General features: G+C 37.6%; 1 protein-coding gene and 1 pseudogene across 3 annotated transcripts in view; both read left to right on the plus strand.

Moving 5' to 3' along the window:
• The first annotated feature begins 497 nt into the window (after positions 1-497).
• Positions 498-14556, plus strand: LOC101962843 (guanylate-binding protein 7-like; annotated as a pseudogene). Its single transcript, XR_013428354.1, has 4 exons — positions 498-570; positions 3042-3320; positions 4544-6139; positions 7048-14556. The product of XR_013428354.1 is annotated as a guanylate-binding protein 7-like (transcript).
• A 1390-nt stretch (positions 14557-15946) lies between these two features.
• The window catches only part of LOC101962564 (guanylate-binding protein 3), a 28827-nt gene continuing 25813 nt past the window's right edge, over positions 15947-18960 (plus strand). Inside the window, exons 1-2 of one of the 2 annotated variants that reach the window (XM_078026658.1) lie at positions 15947-16657; positions 17657-17752. The gene's annotated coding sequence lies outside the window, so the exon portion shown is untranslated. Of the gene's footprint in view, positions 16658-17656; positions 17753-18106; positions 18184-18960 lie in introns of those variants that run through there. The other variant, XM_078026659.1, reaches the window with a different exon arrangement.

Consider the following 18960-nt stretch of genomic DNA (forward strand, 5'->3'; position numbering starts at 1 on the left):
ACTTTAAATGAATGAATGAATGAAGAGTGGACTTCTAAGTTCTTCTCTCGTGTGCTTCCTGGGGTGACCCTAAGAATGACTCCTGGATCTTTGTCCTGGCAGTGCTTCTCAGCAGCACCTTTGTCTACAAGAGCATGGGCACTATTGACCACCATGCCCTGGAGCAGCTACAGTATCCTTCCAAGAACCAGACAACCATGTCTTATTGAGGGAGGTTAAGAGAATAGCAACCAAGACTGTGCCTTCTCTCTTCTAACTTGATTGTCTTGGTTGAGTAAGAGTAGACCCTGGAAAAAAAAGGGAATGTTCATAAAACTTGTTGCTAAGTGATCTGGAAATTGTGATGTTTCTAATTCCTTAGCTAAGATCCCAGCTATGTGACTGAACTAACACAACTAATCAGGGCAAAATCTGACTTCATGCCTGATGAAGTAGAGGACTCCATTGAGTTTGTAAGTTTCTTTCCAGACTTTGTTTGGCCTATTTGAGATTTCATGATGGAGCTGAGGATGGATAGACTCCCCATCACAGAAGATGAGTACCTGGAAAATACCTTGAAGCTGATTTCAGGTATCCAAGGGTGGCCTTGGTGCAGGGAGGTTCAATGAAGAAGCGGGATCAACTAAGCCCTGACTTTCATTGCTCGATATACCTGTTTATTTGAGACTGGATTGAGGCCCTTGCTAGTGGTGATTAATGATTGACAAGTGACCATGATTTTCGTATTTATTTAAAAAAAAATCTCCAGAGGCTAAACTTTATATTTACTAAGGAAATTTAGGGCTTAGTGTTGTACCCATAATTTTAGAATAATCATACCATGAAAAATAATGAGGATTACAATCAATGCTACCACTTCTAAGGCTCATATATTTATTACTTATGAAGTGTAACTGGTCCTTGTATTTTGAGGAAAAGAGTTTATCAAACTAGAAATGAGTAAACCTACAATCACAGGAAATGTAAGGACCTACTTTAAAAAGTATTTCACTTATTATTCTAAAGTATATAGTAACATTCTTCAGAGAAAAGATGTTTGTATAATGAATCATTCATGGGGGGAAAACAGTGATACATAATTCCAGGAATACTGGAGTTTGGGTCCCCTTCATTTTACTTTTGGACAACATCACTTTATTTATCCCACAGACTAACATTATACTATTATACATTATACTGTTACATTATACTATTATATACTTACACATTATACACTTACATTATATTATTATATATTAATATTATTATACTTACTATTATATTATAAATTTATCACGAGTATATTTAGCAGAGTACATGAGTACTGGTACTTGTCAATACCCATGTTTATTCATTCTTTGAACTAACATCTATTTTGAACAGCAGATTTATACCAGAAAATCTCTGTAAGACAAAGTCAAGTCCAATATAATCTGACATCAAAAAGTACACATTACATTGAAATTCACTTTACTTTGGACTTTTCTGCTGAAGGAAATTCTAGACATAATTATGGTGTGTAGATTTTGGGCTTGGATTGTGAACCATTTTTATCTACAGTTTTGGGTATCATCTTTCCTCCTCATGTTACTTTTCCCAGGAACATCTTGGCCTTATTTCTAGTATTATTTTACTGAAGAGCCCACATCTTATTTATGACATGGGATTAAATTATCATAAAAGTCTTTCTGACAATTTTTGTGATTAATCAGTCATTTCAAACTTTTAATAAATAATTTATCTGCCACTATACAAGGGGTAAAGAGACAATTTATAGGTTTCTTCACTAGAGATGAGTGTCTCTACAAAAGTACTTCCTTGACTCTCAGTTCTGATAAAAAAAATGATGTTCAAGTTAACTGAACACTGCTTTTTTAAAATTGAATAATGGAAGATCAGTAGCTTGGGAGCTACAGTTAGACAAAGATTCAATATTCTTAGAAAAGTCCTCAATCCCTTTTCCTATAGGCTTGTCTACTCAATGAGTGTTCTTTTTACAGGAAAGAGTGAAAAAATCCAAAATTCCAACAGGGCTAGAGAGTGTATCAGATGTTTCTTTCCAAAACAAAGGGCTTTGATTCGCCTGTTATATCCCACATTGATAAAGTTCCACAAAACCAGCTGGAAAGGAATTTTCAGGTGCAATTAAAAAACTTCTGTTCCTATGTCTTCACCAATGCAAAGACCACGACCCTGGGAGGGAGAATCATTGTGACTGGAAATCCTGAGTTTCTGTTGTCCCAAAGCATGTCTCTGGGGAGTTCAGTATGTATGATAACACTGTGATTCTTTTGTGAGTTTGTCAGTAATTCCGTTTGCTTCTGTAAAGGCATGTGGAGAAGCAGACATTCATGCCACACACAGAAATGAATCTTTCTTAAAGTTTTTATATCTGAGGACTAGTTGAAGCTTAACACATTTCATACAATTAGTACACTAAGGGTACCATCAGAAGCTACTACTAAAGAAAGAAAATCTGTAAGTTGAGGGAAAGTTCCATAGGATTAAATGTTTCCCTGTGAGAATATACAAGATATTTTATAAATTGAAACTAGTCATAAAAGAATCAGCAGGTCATGAGTCCCATGCCAGCTCATTGTGTGTTTGAGAAACAAATTTAAACAGCATTGGTTTCAGGAGCATGTGTTCTATGCAATCATGAAGTCCCGATGTAGAGATGGGCCTACGCTTGTTTCCAAACTCTATGTTGCTTTCTGTAAACTTTTGATGATATTTTTTCATTTTTATTTTAAATCAAGACTCACAAATTATGTAATTTACTTCCTCTAATAAATTATTTTTCATTAAAAAAACCTCTTGGTTTCAATCTGTAATTGTGTAATGGGGTGAATGTGAGAACTATAAAAGGAGTGTATAGGAAAAACAATATTATTAAATAATGATTTATTCTTGGAGGACACAAAAAAGAAAAAGTAGTAAGTACACTAGAAGAAGAAGAAAACATGAGATAAACAGTGTTTTTGTGATTTTTTTTATAATGCCAGTACTTAAAGCTTATAAAAATGACAAGTAAGATTTTTCATATACTCCATGTCACTCAGGGTTGGGGACTCTGGTGGAAACCTACATAAATGCATCAACAAAGAAACCATTCCTTGCTTGAAGAATGCAGTGACCACTCTGGCCCAGTGTGAGAACTCAGCAGCTGTGCAGAAGGCAGCTGACCACTACAGTGAGCAGATGGCCCAGCGGGTGCAGTTCCCCACAGACACACTCCAGGAGCTGCTGGAGGTGCACACAGCCTGTGAGAGGGAAGCCATCACAGTCTTCATGGAGCATCCTTCAAGGACGAGAAGCTGGAGTTCCAGAAGAAGCGGGTGGTAATTGTCTTTTTTATTCATCCTCCCTGATTCCTCTTCTTCTGCAATGAGACTTGGACTCTTTAGATTCCAGAGTTTGCATCATTCTCATCATAGAAAGAACTTTGTGTGTGTGTGTATGTGGGTGTGCATCTGAGCTTTTCACAATACTGTGCATTCTTTCTATAAAAGATGGCACTTAATTTTGTATTGCTGCAAAACAAATTATCAAGCAATTAGCAGATTAAAGCAAAATGAATGTGTTAGCTCACAGTCAGATGTCTGCACAGGGTGTGTGAGTGCTCTGCACAGTCAGATGTCTGCACAGGGTGTGTGAGTGCTCTGCTCAGCGCCCCACTCACTTAAAATAAGGACTCAAATTGCCTTAGTTCTCACCTTGGTGCTCTGGGGAAGCCCTCTCCACTTTCAAACAAGCAAGCACCCATCAAAACCTTCTCTAGCCTCTCTGATTTCCTCTTATGCCACAGTAGGAGAAAACTGCTTTTAAAAGTTTGCGTGATTAGATGATGTCCTATGGAGTACTCTCCATTTTTAAAGTCAACCTGTGCTGTGTAACACATTAGAATTATAGAATTAATCTCCATCATATTCACAGGCCCAGGGATAAGGCCCGGTGTGGACACCAAGGGAGAAACTGGGACTGCCTAATTCTGCTGACTAGAGGCACCTTCACTGGAAGTTTGCCTTTCAGTCTATCTAGAACTGACACAACACTGACAAAAATCTCTTAGGAAATCTAGTGGATTGTAATTTGCAAGGACAAACAATCAAAATATTTAAACTCTCAGTGAAAAAATTTATGAAGGGTTCAAAATTCTTTTCAGAATGCACTCAACTCATTCCTTGGGGAATTATTTGCCATGTATATAATTTCAACCACAGCAACTCATATTTCCTGACAAAGTTACTTCTAGTCCAAATTTAACTTTTTATTAGTTACTTTAGTGTTTGGGTCTCCATTAATACTACAGCTGAATAAACCATACAGTTTATGTTTTCCAGCTCCATCATTTTACAGAGATTGGAGTTGACCCCAAGGGAGTTAAGGCAATTTTCCATTGCACAGAGAATTGACCAGACCTGGGACTGAGGCACGTCTCTTGGCTCCTTTCCATGTCCCAGACCACTCTGAGGCTGTCAGACTGCTTCTTCCAAGAGGATCTCAGTTAGACCTTCCTTCTAACAACTTCTTTTTATCATATTCCTCTACATTTACCTTCCAGGACACCATAGATAGAAAGAAGGAAGCTCTCTTGCTGCAGAATGAGGAGGCATCTTTCCAATTCTGTTGGGATTGGCTAATGTGGCTTTTAGCGCCCCTGATGCAAAGTATTTCAAGAGGAGCGTTCTCTGTTCCTGGAGGCCACAGTCTACTCAGTAGCAAAGAGTAGGGGGGTAGAACAGACCTACAAGGTAGTGCCCTGGAGAGGAGTAAAGGTAAGGAATAAGGGGATTGGGGGGACAGCCAACAGAGTGTGGTCAGAGGGTCTGTGCTGTTCTTTTGCAAACTCTAAGCTCACAGAACCATTTATGAAACAAAGGCAAAGAATGGCAATATGTTGACATTTATAGCATTTTATATTCGCTACTCATTAGACGCTCTTAGATAAACTGAAAATAGTTCTTCCCAGAGAGGATTTAGAACCAGGAATTCAGGTAAAAGCAACCATTTCTTTTATCTATCAAGAATGGTAGTTTTTTAGGCCAAATAAGAAGATACAATATGAAGGGAATAACTTTGTTCTCATGAAATGTATCATACTTCAAGTGGGTAAAATAATATTCAACAGGATATGGTGTATTAACACTATTTTTTAACGGTAACTGGGTGTGTGCTGATTGATAGTAACATTGAGGATGCTGAGGAGCAGTTGTTAACAGACATTGAACATTCACTTCCTATACCAGGCACAATTTTAGGTCATTTCTTGCATTATCAATTTAATTCTGAGAATCATGTAAGCTAGGTGCTACTTTCTTCCTATGCAGTAATGAAATGTAATGCATGAGGATCTAATAAGTGGCTGAAGATCACACAGCCAGCCAGTGACAGAGCTGATAGGGCAGCCTTTAGAAACTCTGAATTCTTTTCTTCTTTTAGAATTCTCTTGCTCTTTTCCATGATGGCTGCAGCACTTCACATCCCCCCCAGCTGTTCTACAAGGCTCCCTTTTCTCTACATCTCAGCAACTTCTGTTCTCCTTTGGCTTATTGATAATAGGCATCCTTACAGATGTGCTGTGATCTCATTGTGGTTTTCACTTGTGTTTCACTGGTATTAGTGATGTTGATCACTTTTACAACCATCTGTTTTGCATTCGAATTTCTTCTTTTGAAAAATGTCTATTCAGGTCATTTCCCCATTTTTTAATCAGATCATGTATTCTGTTTTATTTTTTACTCCTATGTTGTAGGAGTTTCTAATATACTTTGAAATTAACCCTTTATCTTATGAATAGTTTGCAAATATTTCTTCTGTTCTACATATTTTATTTTTCATTTGTTTATACTCTTTGAGCTTTGAAAAAACTTTAGATTGATGCCGTCCCACTTACTTATTTTATTTTTGCTTTTGTTGCCTATGCCTTGATTTTAAATCCAAGAAATCATTGAGAAGGCAAATGTCAAAGGGTTTTTACCCTAAGTTTTTTTCTAGGAGTTTTACAGTTTCAGGTCTTATGTTTAAACCTTGAATGAATTTTAGTTTATTTTCACATAAGGTATAAGACAACAGTCCAATTTCATTCTTTCCTGCCTCTTTATTCTGTTCTACAGGTATTTGTGTAGGTTTTTATGCCAGTACCATGCAGTTGTGATTAGTAAGTAATACAACTATATATATATATATCATATATGCAATAGAATATTATTTAGTTATTTTAAAAAAGTCCTGCTAATGATGACAACGTGAATTAACCTAAAAACATTTTACTAAAGGAAGTGAGTCAGACACAGAAAGACAAATGCTGTATAGTTCACATTCAGTGGCACCATAACATGCATCTGTAGATGAGTAAGTCCTGCACAGCAGATGTACAAATGTGACTGTAGACAAAATAATCAGTTGTGTACCTTAATGCTACTAAGAGAGTCGACCTCATCATTCTCATGAATATAGAAAATGTAACTGTGATGTAATCAATATGAAAATTGGCTTGTCTGCAGGAACCATATACCAATGCAGACATATATCAAACATCATGTTATATACCTGCAATGTATACAATTTTTATTTGTTAATCTCAACAAAGATAAAAATAACTCAGAAGGCAGCCTAGAAAAGCTAAGTGGTACAATAGTTGGGAGATACCAGTCAAAGAAACTCTTTTCTTCTTTTGGACTCCTCCTGCTATAATTCTAGTTAAGAAAGGCTAGAACAGAAAAAACAGATTTGCACATACCACAAATAATGGAGGGGGAATGTTTTTGTAGACCTGCTCCTACATGTGACCAGGGCTTAACCTGGGGTTGCAACCTGCAGGTGGGGAACATTCATGGGAAAGGAGGCTGGGAACCTAGGAAGGAGGTCGCTATACAAGGTTTTCATGTCTCAACAGAAAACATGAACTTCTATTGTTCTACAGAAGGAAAGAAATCACTATGGAGTCCTAATTAAGAAAGACACAAAATTTAGAGTCAGTTTTATAGTTTTATTGAATACTACCATTCTCATCTAAAGACCTGATTTTTGATACCTAAAGAGTTTTTGTTTCTTTTGTTTCCCCAGGCACAGGAGGTCCCCTAGAACTTCTGACATCCACTATCTGCCATAGAAAATCCATCCTGCAGTCAAATAAAGCCCTCACTGAGAAAAAGAAGACCATAGCAGATATAGGAGAGATCATAGCTTTCAGAGGGTGGGGAGGTTCCTACACAGACCTTGACTGACTGGACAAGAAAACCTTCCTGAAACCAGAAGCTTCTTCCTGCTATGGAGCACATGACCTGCTAAATCTGAGAGCAAGAGAGGAGTCCAGCAAATAGTTTTCCATCACATTTGCAAACATACTTTTGCGGTTGTGGTTATTGGGAAGATTGAGAGATTTCCCTCTTGCCTTTTCTGAAATCACCTTGGTGTGCTAACGTAGGAGGCTAGAATGCAAGCTTGTTGTTCTTCTTTCTTCTAAAATTTTTGTGGAGCAGCTGAGCAGGCCAAGAAGGAGGCAACTGAGAAGGAACAGGAGATGCTAAGACAGCAAAGAAGGAGCGGCAGGAAAGGATGGAGGCCCAAGAGAGAAGCTTCTGGGAAAACATGGTACAGAGAAAATGGAGAGAGAAAGGGAGAACATTCTGAGAGAGCAGGAAAGGGTGCTGGAGCACAAGCTGAAGGTGAGTCTCTATAGGGCCTGGCAGGATGTGACAGACACTGCCTGATTTCTCAGGATGGGATGGGACAAAATGTTAGATACAGACAGCATTCCAAAGGGACACTAAAAGGTAAATATTTCACTGACACAGACACCTCAAGTGCACCTGGATCCTAATGAAGCCTATAAATCTATGCAACTCTAGCACTCTGTGTATTGATAGACTTTGGAGGGTACAAACAATAACCCCCTGGTGGTGGAGTACTCTTTGTTGAGATTATGTGCCCCAATTGAGGAGGATTCTGGCACAACCATCCAAGAGACCTCAAAGAAATCCTTCTGGTCTGTATGCATCAGACTTGGCCTCATATAAGATTAGGATAGTGAAAGATCAGAAATCGCTCCACTTGCTTCTGTGTCTTCCTGATTCATCTATACAAGTAGAGTACAACAAACCTGTATCACAACCAGGAGCTTGATGACCAGTTTTCTGTACAAGGGCAGCATTTACCATGACTTTTTAGAGGATTACAGCCATGCCACCTTGGTGGATCCTAGAATCAATCAGAATTCAACCTCATTCTCCCCGACACAGCATCCTTTATGCTAGAATAAAATCCCTCTCCACCTCCAGTGAGTGTGAGGAAATCTCACAAGTGTGTAAGCCCTGGGTACTCCCCCTCTTCAGGTCAAAGGTCTGGAAATAACAAAGAATATTTTAAGGTGGTAGAGAAATAGACACATGTGCTTAACTGCTGAATTTCTTAAATTCTGAACTCTGGCGGTTAATAACCAGAGATTCTCAAAAGAATCTTTTTGAGATTCTTCCTCTTTTATAGGTCAAGAAGAAACTTTTTACTGAGGGATTTAAAGAGAAATCTGAGGCATTAACTAAAGAGATATATCTAAGAGAAGAGATTGAAACATGTAAAAAGAAGACACCCTCGATATTTTCACAGATTCTTGATACAGCTCCCACTGTTTTCCTTGTAATACTCCCTGGGACTGGTAAAACTAGTTGGGGTAGGGATGAAAATTATTAGTTCCATTAAGAGTAGCCAGAGGATTCCTGATAGGAAATTATAAAATGAGGCATCTTTTATTTTAATAACATTTTACTATGGCTCCTTTTAAAGGAGATTGTGTCATATCAGTTTCATTCTAGAAAAATTTAAAAATAAAAAGTAGTTATCAAAGAATATGAGTTTATCCCTAAGAGAAATGATTTTTATTGAATTGAAGAAATAAGAAACAATGAAGACAATATGAAATGATTTCTAAAAAAGGCTTAAGGAAAGCAAAAAGCTAAATAGCAATGTGAAGAAAATATTTGCAATTCATATTTAGTCATGAAGGTTTTTTAAGTCATGTTGAGCTCTTGTGGAAAATGACCAGCAACCACATTGTTTAAATAGAAAAAAAAATGAAGAAAATTTCCTTTATACTAAAACTAATGTGCGAAATAAAACTGTGAAGCACATAGTTTTGCCTTCTGAATGGGCAGTGAAGAAGAGTTTTAGTAATATACATCAGAAATTAAAATGCACATACCTCTGATCTAGCAATTTCATATACAGGAAATTCGCTTATGTGTCTTTTTACCCAATTATAAATGATTTTTATAGTGGTTTACTTATTTCAGTATCATAATAATTACAAAAGACTGGAAGCAATTGAAAGTCTCTGTGTCAGGTACTGATAAGGTAAATCACAGGACATATTTTCAGAATAATAGTCTATAATCATTGTAAGAAGTTGGGAAGTTGTATGTGTAGGGGTACATCTCCAAGCTTTAGCATTAATGAATGAAAAATGTAGAAAATATGAATACTTAATTTATAAAATATTGAATATGTATATATGTGATAACCTACCTGTGGAAAATACAAAACACTAGTGTATAGTCTCAATAGGAAGGCACGAGTATAGTTGAGGTGAAAGAAAAGAGCATGACTAACTTTACATCATATATTCTTCCATGTATTTAACACTTTGTATGGATTTTTTTACATTCAAACAAATACAAGTATAATTGGCAAAACTGAAAAGGAAATAATATGTGTTTGGGAAATTCCAAGAACAGGATGAAAGTGGGTTTGGTACTACTAGAAATAGCAAAAGTCCACTCCACTAGAAAAGACTGCTTCTAAGAACAAGGAACTAGAAAACACAAGACATCCTGATTTTTTGGTTTTTGTTATGACCTTTCAATAAGGCCTTAAACATGTGTGCCCCAGAATATGCTTTTCAAATTAGGTTTAAGGAGAACTGGATCCAAGAGTTGCAACCATTGAATCCTTCTGTCAAATGTTACCCTGACCTTGATCCCCTTCCAACCTACTCCATCCCTTTTCCTGTGGATTGCTTTCTCCATGATGGCTTTAGTCTTCAAACCACTCCTCCCCTCTGGAACCACAGCACCAACAGCTACAAAATTAGAACCCTCCACCTATAAGTTCAGAGATTCTCTCTTTCCCAGGATCTCTACATACCTCCTAAAAGCTCTCTTGCTAGAAGATCTCATGACTGCCAATCCTGATGCATGTGCCTGCCTCTGTGACAGGGAGTTCTGACCACCAGCCCTACTTCACCCGAGTGGAATAGTACCTGGTGGTAAAGGTCATGGGAAAAAGGACAAGAACAAACTCAGCACTTCCACTGTCCTCTGAACTCTTACGACAGAAGAAATTCAGCACAAATATTTGCTGTCCTAGGAGTCAGTGACTGATGCAACTTCACTGACAGATAAGACTCTCACAGAAAAGGAAAAGGAGATCAAAGGTGAGCAGAGACCAAGAGACTACATACTCAAAAAAAATCACTTTAAAGTTTAAATATTTGGGTAAAACTGTTACCATTAAACTAAGTAAAAATCACATAGGCTGTCTTGGCTCCTGAAGCCATTTCTGAGAATAATGTATGCAGTCACTAGCATCATGGCTATCCCATCGAAAAATAGTCCTAGAACATTCCCTCTGTATATTACATGTAACATCATTGTAATGATAAAATCTTTACAAAAAGATCTTCTGAAGAATCAATCTACAGCTTTGGGAGATCCTGCTCTGTGAAACAGTGGGGACAGCAATGGCTAAGTTGTACAGTAGACTCTGGCCTTAAATGAGATGGGGGCAGAATCCTCTCCAGAGTGGGGTGGGGGAGGCAGCAGATTCTGGCCCTGAGAAGGACACAGCTGGTCTGAACTTCCAAGCCGGCCATTCCTCATGCCTTCTTCATTGAAGGGTATCAGGTGCTGTTTCTTCTCTGGCCCCATCCCACACTCTAAACCCCACAGACTTTATCATTTATACCAACCCTTGTATCAGTTAACAAATGCTTCTTTATTGATTCACAGACAAATCTCTGAAATCACCACCTGTCCAGGTGATTCATCCAGATTAGGGAAATTCACATGCTTGTTAATCACCCCTGGTTATAAACTGGGATCAATGTCCAAACACACAGCATGCTGTTTATTATAATTAGCTGAAGTAAATTGCAGGAATAAATAACATCTCACACAAGTTCCAACCTGCTATTGTCATCAACTTTTGTCTAATTTGTGAGCAGGATAAAGCCCCTTTTCTAGTTCCAGTGGCTGCCATAATCCTGGTTTCTCTCCCAGTCTGAAGCCCGGGACAACCCCTTATTCCAAACAAACTTGTTTATCTAAACACCATAATGTACATGGTTATGCAAATAACTGATCTGTGCCCAGCTGAATCCTTATATGTTAGTTTTGTACATAGTTAGTTCATATTAAGCAAATAACAACTGGTCTAACAAGTTAGTGACCAGTTGAAGATTCATACTAATATTTCAGAAGTTACCCAGAAATTGTGTCTTCAAATAAATCTTTTCCTTTTTAAGTGGAAAATTCTTCTTTTCTATGCATATTTCTATTATTAAAAAATACTTCATTGAAAATAAACTCATAATACAGGAAAACTCAGAAAAAAAATAAACAAAACTCACTGACCCCTTCAATTAGCTGACGATTTTGTAAATTTAAGAGTATATATTCTTCTGAGGTTTTATCATGATGAATTCATAAGTACTTTTTTCCAGATGAAAGCACACTAAATGGACCTAAAAGTAAGTCATTCTTAACCAATATTTCCAAATTTATTTTCAGACAATAAATTTACTTTATCTGGAAACAATTTTAATGGATAGGTGAAAAATTCAGTTCCTTTACATGTAAATATCACAAAAAGATTCAATTTTCCCTAGAACTCTTTTTGATTTGCTTGAGAGAAACATAAATTTTATTGGTCTGAAGGAAATGCAGCTGATTTCCTAGTATTACACCCTTTTCAAAGTAGCCTGGCCCTACTTTCACTTTCAATCTCACTTATAAGGAGAAATTAAAGTTTTAATTTATGTCCTAAAATGGACCCTGGAATTTATTTCAGGAAAGTCTGGGAATAACTTTGTTGTTTATCATTTACAAAAACAGGAAGCTGACAGGTTAAAAAAGTTAAAGAAGGTGAGAACAAATTGGCAACCCTTCTTAGTGATAGTCTATGAAAGAATCTTATTTTGAGTTTGGGCTTTAAATCATCCAGTGATTCAAAAATGACTCCAAATACCATGAGATGACTGAGACATAGGACAAGCAATGGTTCTGACTTCAAAACAAACATTAGATTTGTCAGTTCATGTATTTACATAAGTAGACTCACACAGTTTCTGTTCTACTGTATCTAGTATATGTGTGTCTAGTTAGTCTGCTGTATATGTGTATCTAGTTAGTCTGCTCAACATTTTTAAATTTATTTTTTTTAAAAATAAATGACAGCAGAATGCATCACAATTCTTATTACACATATATAGCACAATTTTTCATATATCTGGTTATATATAGAGTATGTTGACACCAATTTGTGTCTTCATACATGTACTTTGGATCATGATGTCTATCACATTCCACCATCCTTGCTAATCCCCTGTTCCCTCCTTTGCCCTCCCACCCCTCTGCCTGATCTAGAATTCATTTATTCTGCTCAACATTTTGATTGTGCTGTTTATACCTTTTGTTTGGTTGAACTACAGACTGGAAATTTTCATTACTACAAATCATTTAACCAATATACAATGATTTGTTTCCCTGCAATGGCAGATGAACACTTACAATGCTTTCACTTTGGAGCTCTTATAAATATTCCTGCTATTATTATTTTCAGTGAGTTTTATATGTGCACATGAAAACATATCTGTCAGATGTATAATAAGGTATCAAGTGGCCACTCAAAGGGCCCATTAATTCAACTTATGATATAATTTAAAACATTAAGTTGTCCAATGTGTACTTTAACTCAAAATTACAACACTTTCTAAAACAGAAATAGCTTTCAAGGAGGGATAATAATTTGTGTATTTGTAATGATTTTACCTCTTTATATTGAATCTATTAGTTTGGAAATGATGTGCAATGGAAACTAGCAAAATAATGACTGGAATGATCTTTTCTATAACTAAAATTTGTGATTAAACCGTTTCTGTAAGTATCTAGAGAAGCAGGTGCTGGAGTACAGAGGAAAAGATGAAGAGAATAGAGAGAAAGAATAATGGGATGGAAGAAACAATGTACATTCTGCCAAACTTCTATAAAATATGAGAAAAGTTCTTTTAATAACTGGAATCCAGGCTATTCTGGGCCTAACCCTTAGAGAGCTATTGGGTGTTTTCTCTCTCTCTCTCTCTCTCTCTCTCTCTCTCTCTCTCTCTCTGCACTAATGCTGGTCTGAATGCTTTGGAATAATAATAAATAGGAAAAATGTAAATGAGTAAATTTTATCAAATAGTCTTATTGATCTGTTACTAAAGTCAACATTTAAAAACTTCATAATCTGCAATTGATCATCTCCGACAAATTTTGAAAACATATATGAGGAGCACTTTTTGCAGTAAAGGTTAATAATAATCTACTGAAGTATTTCACTACCACAAATCAGATATCACAGACTACAGGGGGAGACTAAAGTATCTCTTTTTAAACTTTATGAGTAGGATCTTGGAACCAACAGAGAAGATGTTTTTTCCGGTTATTCTCACTGAATATGTTACTCATGGAATGAGGAATGACCCAGACTTGAGGACTATACTCACAGGTAGTGTCTGTCACCATCACTGATGTGAAATAAATAAAGGATGATCTTTTAATGGGGTCAGAGGTACAGAGGCACAACCAGCTGAGAAATTAATGTTTAAACCCACATTTGCAACTAGACCTTGATATTCTGTAAACTCTGCCAAGAATAATTTCTACTCCCCCCTTCCCACTTACACAACCAACTCTATCTGCCCTCAGATTGTATGTAACCTCCAAGAGCTAATTTGTCTGATTATTCAATCTTCCTTGCTCATAACCTCTTCCCCAGGGAGGCAGGAAGTCATATCAGGTTATATATATGTCCTACCATATAGAAATAGACATAATTCTGTATGCACTAAATGAGAAAAAATCACTGAATGTACGGAGCTATTCTGTGGAAAGTTTTCTAAGTCAACAGACATGTAAAATTTTAAAGTGAGAAACTTTTCATCATCTTGGCTCACTTGCTTAATTATTTTATTTAAAAAAATAATTACTTATCAAATCATTACTGAACAAACAAAAAAATTGAAAATCATGGAAATATCTTTTCTAACTATTGTATTACCCAAACAGTGACTTTAAGTAATAAGCACTTGAAATATTATTGTCTCTATGTTATCTTATATGCCAAGGGTCTTTAAGTCAATGGTAAAAGGTACAGAAAAAAATGGTCATATGTCTGACTTGGGAGGATCTAGGGAAGAAAATCTACATGGAATTGCTGAAGCCTGAGTACTGGCAAATGTGTCCTTTCCATCTCCCTTCCTTCATGCACTTTCTGCAACCCACTGGTACTGGCCTGTCTGCTCTAATAAATTTTGAAAAACAAGGATTGCTGTGACTTTTGATTTTAGTGTCCTACTCAGGTTCACTGAGTCAGTGACTGAAAGTCTAGTGTGAGTGACTTTTCAAGAAGAGTTTTATGTCTCCACTGATTTTATCAAGCAGAGACCCAATACCAGTCTGTCTCTTACCTTTGGTCTTACACATAAAACTTAAAAAAAGAAAAAGATACAAACAAAAGACCCAAAAACTATCTTCATACAGTAATTTCCTGTGATTTTTCTATTCTTCACAAAAGCAGTTAAATCTATCTGTAATACACATTGAAATATGGGGAAGGTATACATTGGGTTATATTCAACACTGTATCTCCAAAAACAAAGGAAATAAAGGAAGAAAAGTAACAGAAATTATGTGATTTGTACACCCAAACATGCCCCAAATGATAATTAATTAAAAATTCATTTTTGATACATGTAATTTATATTGATATCTATAATGTATTTTGTTAATTATTATTTTAATTGTACATATTTTTGGTGTACACTGAGGTCTTTAGGTACATGTATACAATGTGTGATCATCAAATCAAGGTACAGTATAGAAAAGCATTATTATAGATACAACAAACAGGTTTCATTTGTCAATACACTCCCCAATGTCAACATTCAGAAGTTTTCTAGTTTTCCTTTGGATTGCCATCAAGTAGGGATTTCTCCCTTGTCAACAGACACAGCCATACTTATTGGTAATCAATAAGTGATTGTTCCATCCTCCTTCAGTTGTTTTTTATTAACATTTCCTACAACATTCCAGAAATTGCCAAGGCAAAGAAAAGCAGGAATGAGAATCTAGTCATCTGCCCAGACTGAATTGTTGGGGGAAGCTGCAACTCTTTGGAAGAGAGACAGGAAACTTTATTAGCCAGATTTTACTACAATAGTATTGCATGATGACACGCAATGTAAGTGAATAGATTATAAGAACTCTTACCTCCTACCTGCTCTTTGACTCAATGGCTACAGAAGGCAAGCTTCAGGTTCTGGGTTAGATTCAAGTGGAAACTTGTGTCCTTTTCATTTGTCCTCAATTTAAAAGAACAATCTTAAAGTGAGTTTATATTCCCCCTCTGGGGTGCAAGTTGAACATAACATAATGGGCTGATATGAATATGAAATGTCTTAGAAATGCTGTCCCTTGCACAGTTTGTTGGCAAAATGTCTCATATGATCAAATTCATTTTTCCAGTGGCAAAATATATTATTTTATGAGGTCAAGGAAAAAGCTGAATATTCAAATCATTTCTGTGAAGAATTTGACCTGCTCAGCAATGGGTTAATGATATGTGAATGCAGCTAATATCTAATCATTGCCTGTTGTAGCTCATCAGGAATTCTATTAACTGATTAATTTGGGTGGAACATAACATCTTGAAGGCCAAGGTACTCACCTTGTTTTTCAGGCCTTATTTTGGATGGTGACTAAAATATTAAAAGACTAAGGTCAGGGTCAGAGGGCTAACCATGCTTGATTTGCCATCAGGTTACCTATCAAATACGATCGAGGTAGAGGATAATGGGATCATTGAGAACACATAGTACTTGAACAGAGCACCCAATAACAACATTCTCATTCTAATGACATTCAATATTGTGTATATGACACTAATTACTTGGTGAAGGGGCACAAGAACTGAACTGAGAACAGCTCATTACCTTTGGAAGAAAAGAAGTCTCATTCCTTAAGATTTCCATGCTGTCCTTCAACAGCTGGCTGCCCTAGAAATTATCACTTTGTCTACAAATTTTCCCCATTGTGATGACGACAGCTTAGGCTACAGGAACAGAATGGGCAGCTGACAGCAGGTGAGGGTTTTGAAGAAATGGGACACTAAAAAAGAGAAAAAGGGGAAAATAGACTGGCCTAGAGGAGTCACCTTCACTCCCTAATCAGAGCAGGATCATGTCAGGCCACCAGTGCAGTTTCTCTTTCCCTCAAAGCCTACTGAAAACAAGAAAAAAGAGGAGAGTGTGGGGTCCAGCTGGCAGACCAGGGAGCCACGTGCTGTTGCAGGGACACACCCTGGTGCCAGCTGTGGAAGTGCTGCTCTCTGCTGCTCCATCTGGGAGGTCACTGCTTCACCACAGGTGAGTAGTGGAGGGAGGGAGGCTGGAGGTGAGCACTTCACTCTAATAAGTAGTAGAGGGAAGGAGGCAGGAGGTGAACACTGTTGATGTAGGCAGCTGTCCAGATCCCAGAGGCTTAGGGATCCAGCAGCACTGGATGAAAATCCCAGATTCTGATCTGGTGTTAGTCCTTGCCAAGCACCAGGGACAGACATGTGGATGCTGAGTTCTTGGGTGGATCCTGTTTTGTACTGTGACATAGGAGCTATGAACAAATTCTCTGTGCCCACCTCTGTATCAAAGTCTGTTAATTTTGATTTTGTGAGATCTTTGGCCTCAAGAAATGAAAAGAAAATTCTGTCATTCCAAAACAATTTATTTCTCTTTTCAGTGGTACTGGGGAGGGTTTGGAGTGAGCATTTTCCAACAATGAAATCTGTCATCGAGTCACAAATTTAAAAGTTCTTCCACTTAAAATGCAGGATCCCTGACAGGTGGTGCAAGTGTGTAAAGGGGAGCCTCTGAGGGTGGCCTGGAGACATGTACATTGTCCACATGCAGACCACTCAGTGCACATCAGGCCCCACACAGGACTCTCCCCAAGTGCATCTTACTGTCCCCAGAAGGATGAGGGGCTTTGCCATCAGGCTCTGTGCAAGTCAGTGAACCCATTTCCTAGGGGACTCAGAATGCCCAGGAGTGGGGTGGTACCCTGGGGAGTGCAGTGACCCCATCACTGATGTGGTATTGTGCCAACATCTGATTTAATGGTAGCCTCTTCGGCAGGGAAAGTTGTGCTGATCTGTGAGAAATAACAGAGCATCTTCAGATTCTGGTCCTTGAGGTTGCAAACTTCCCCACAACCCTGCGCCTCATCTCACAGACTCCATTTCCTGCTTCTTCAGGAATAGTGTGAAACCTCAATGGTTAATGCAGGAAGAAATGCTTGTAGTTTCGATTTCAGTTCTATTTATTTTAACTTGCTTTTTGACTGGTTGTAATATGCTGTTTGCTTTTCAGCTCCTAAGAAGAAGTGTTAGTTTTCTGAGGAGCCAGCTGAGGAGGAATCATAAGCAGTGAATAAAGACAACTGAGAACGTGCAGAGCCCCTGCCAGGTGAGTTTGCTGCAGACCTGCCACCCATGAACTTGTCCCTCAACTAAAAACAACAGCAAATTCCATTCTGGGGTTGCATTGCAATGTGCAGGAAGACCATGGGAGGCCACTGGGAAGAGTCCTCTGGCATTTGACAAGGGCTCTGTACCCCTCCCACCCCCAGCTCAGCTGCTATCTCTGCAGAGGCAGCAGGCAGGGGAAGTGTGCTCCCTCCTCCTGTCCTCAGTAGTCTCCTGACTTATTCCTATACCTGCCCTCAACACAGTCTATGAGAACCTGCATTTTCTTTCATTTTCCTGGAGGCCTTACCTTATTCCCTGCTTATGTTCTTCTGAGGACTTCTCATGATCAGATAAAGGTTGATTATTTTGTTCAGTATCTGTTTCCCCACAGGAACAGAGATCCTTGAGACAGCAATTTGCATTCACTCAGTAAGTTCCTTGATAATGGATCTCTAGAACAGTATCCAGCATGTGGCAAGTACTCAAAACATATTACTTGACTTAGTGAGAGAAGAAGTTCTTTTGTAATGCCTAACAATATTTCTAACCAGTGTTCATCTCTACCATTTCTCATTCTGCCTCTACTTACCTAAAAATATTCATATTCTCAGGGCTCTGACATCAGTGCTTTGCTTTCCTCAATCTCTTCTGAAAAATCTCAGGCAATGCTTCTAGTACTCTCTCCACATTTTAAAAAACTATTTATCTTTTAAGTTGTAGGTGGACACAATACCTTTATTTTATTTTTATATGGTGCTCAGGATCGAACCCAGTGCCTCACGCGTGCTAGGTGAGCGCTCTATCTCTGAGCTACAACCCCAGACCTCACTCCACATTTTTTAAATTGGTGCATTATAGTGGTACATAATGATGATATTTATTATTAAATATTTGTACATACACATAATATATAATATAATTTGGTCAATTTAACTCCCTAGCACTCCTCTTAATCTCCTCAGTTAGACTTATTTTGCTGAACATAATGGTCTCATGTTCTATTTATTTTCCTGCAAATGACATGATTCATTTTTTTAAATGACTGAATGTATCTCCAGTGTACATATATATCACACTCTCTTTATTCGTTCATTTGTTTATGGTTACCCAGGCTAGTTTCATAGTTTGGGATCATGAACTGTGCTGCTATAAACATGGTTATGGGTGTATCACTACAGTATGTTGACTTTAATTCTTCAGGGTAAA

The sequence above is a fragment of the Ictidomys tridecemlineatus genome, chromosome 11, assembly GCF_052094955.1.
Source record: "Ictidomys tridecemlineatus isolate mIctTri1 chromosome 11, mIctTri1.hap1, whole genome shotgun sequence".
Taxonomy (NCBI): domain Eukaryota; kingdom Metazoa; phylum Chordata; class Mammalia; order Rodentia; family Sciuridae; genus Ictidomys; species Ictidomys tridecemlineatus.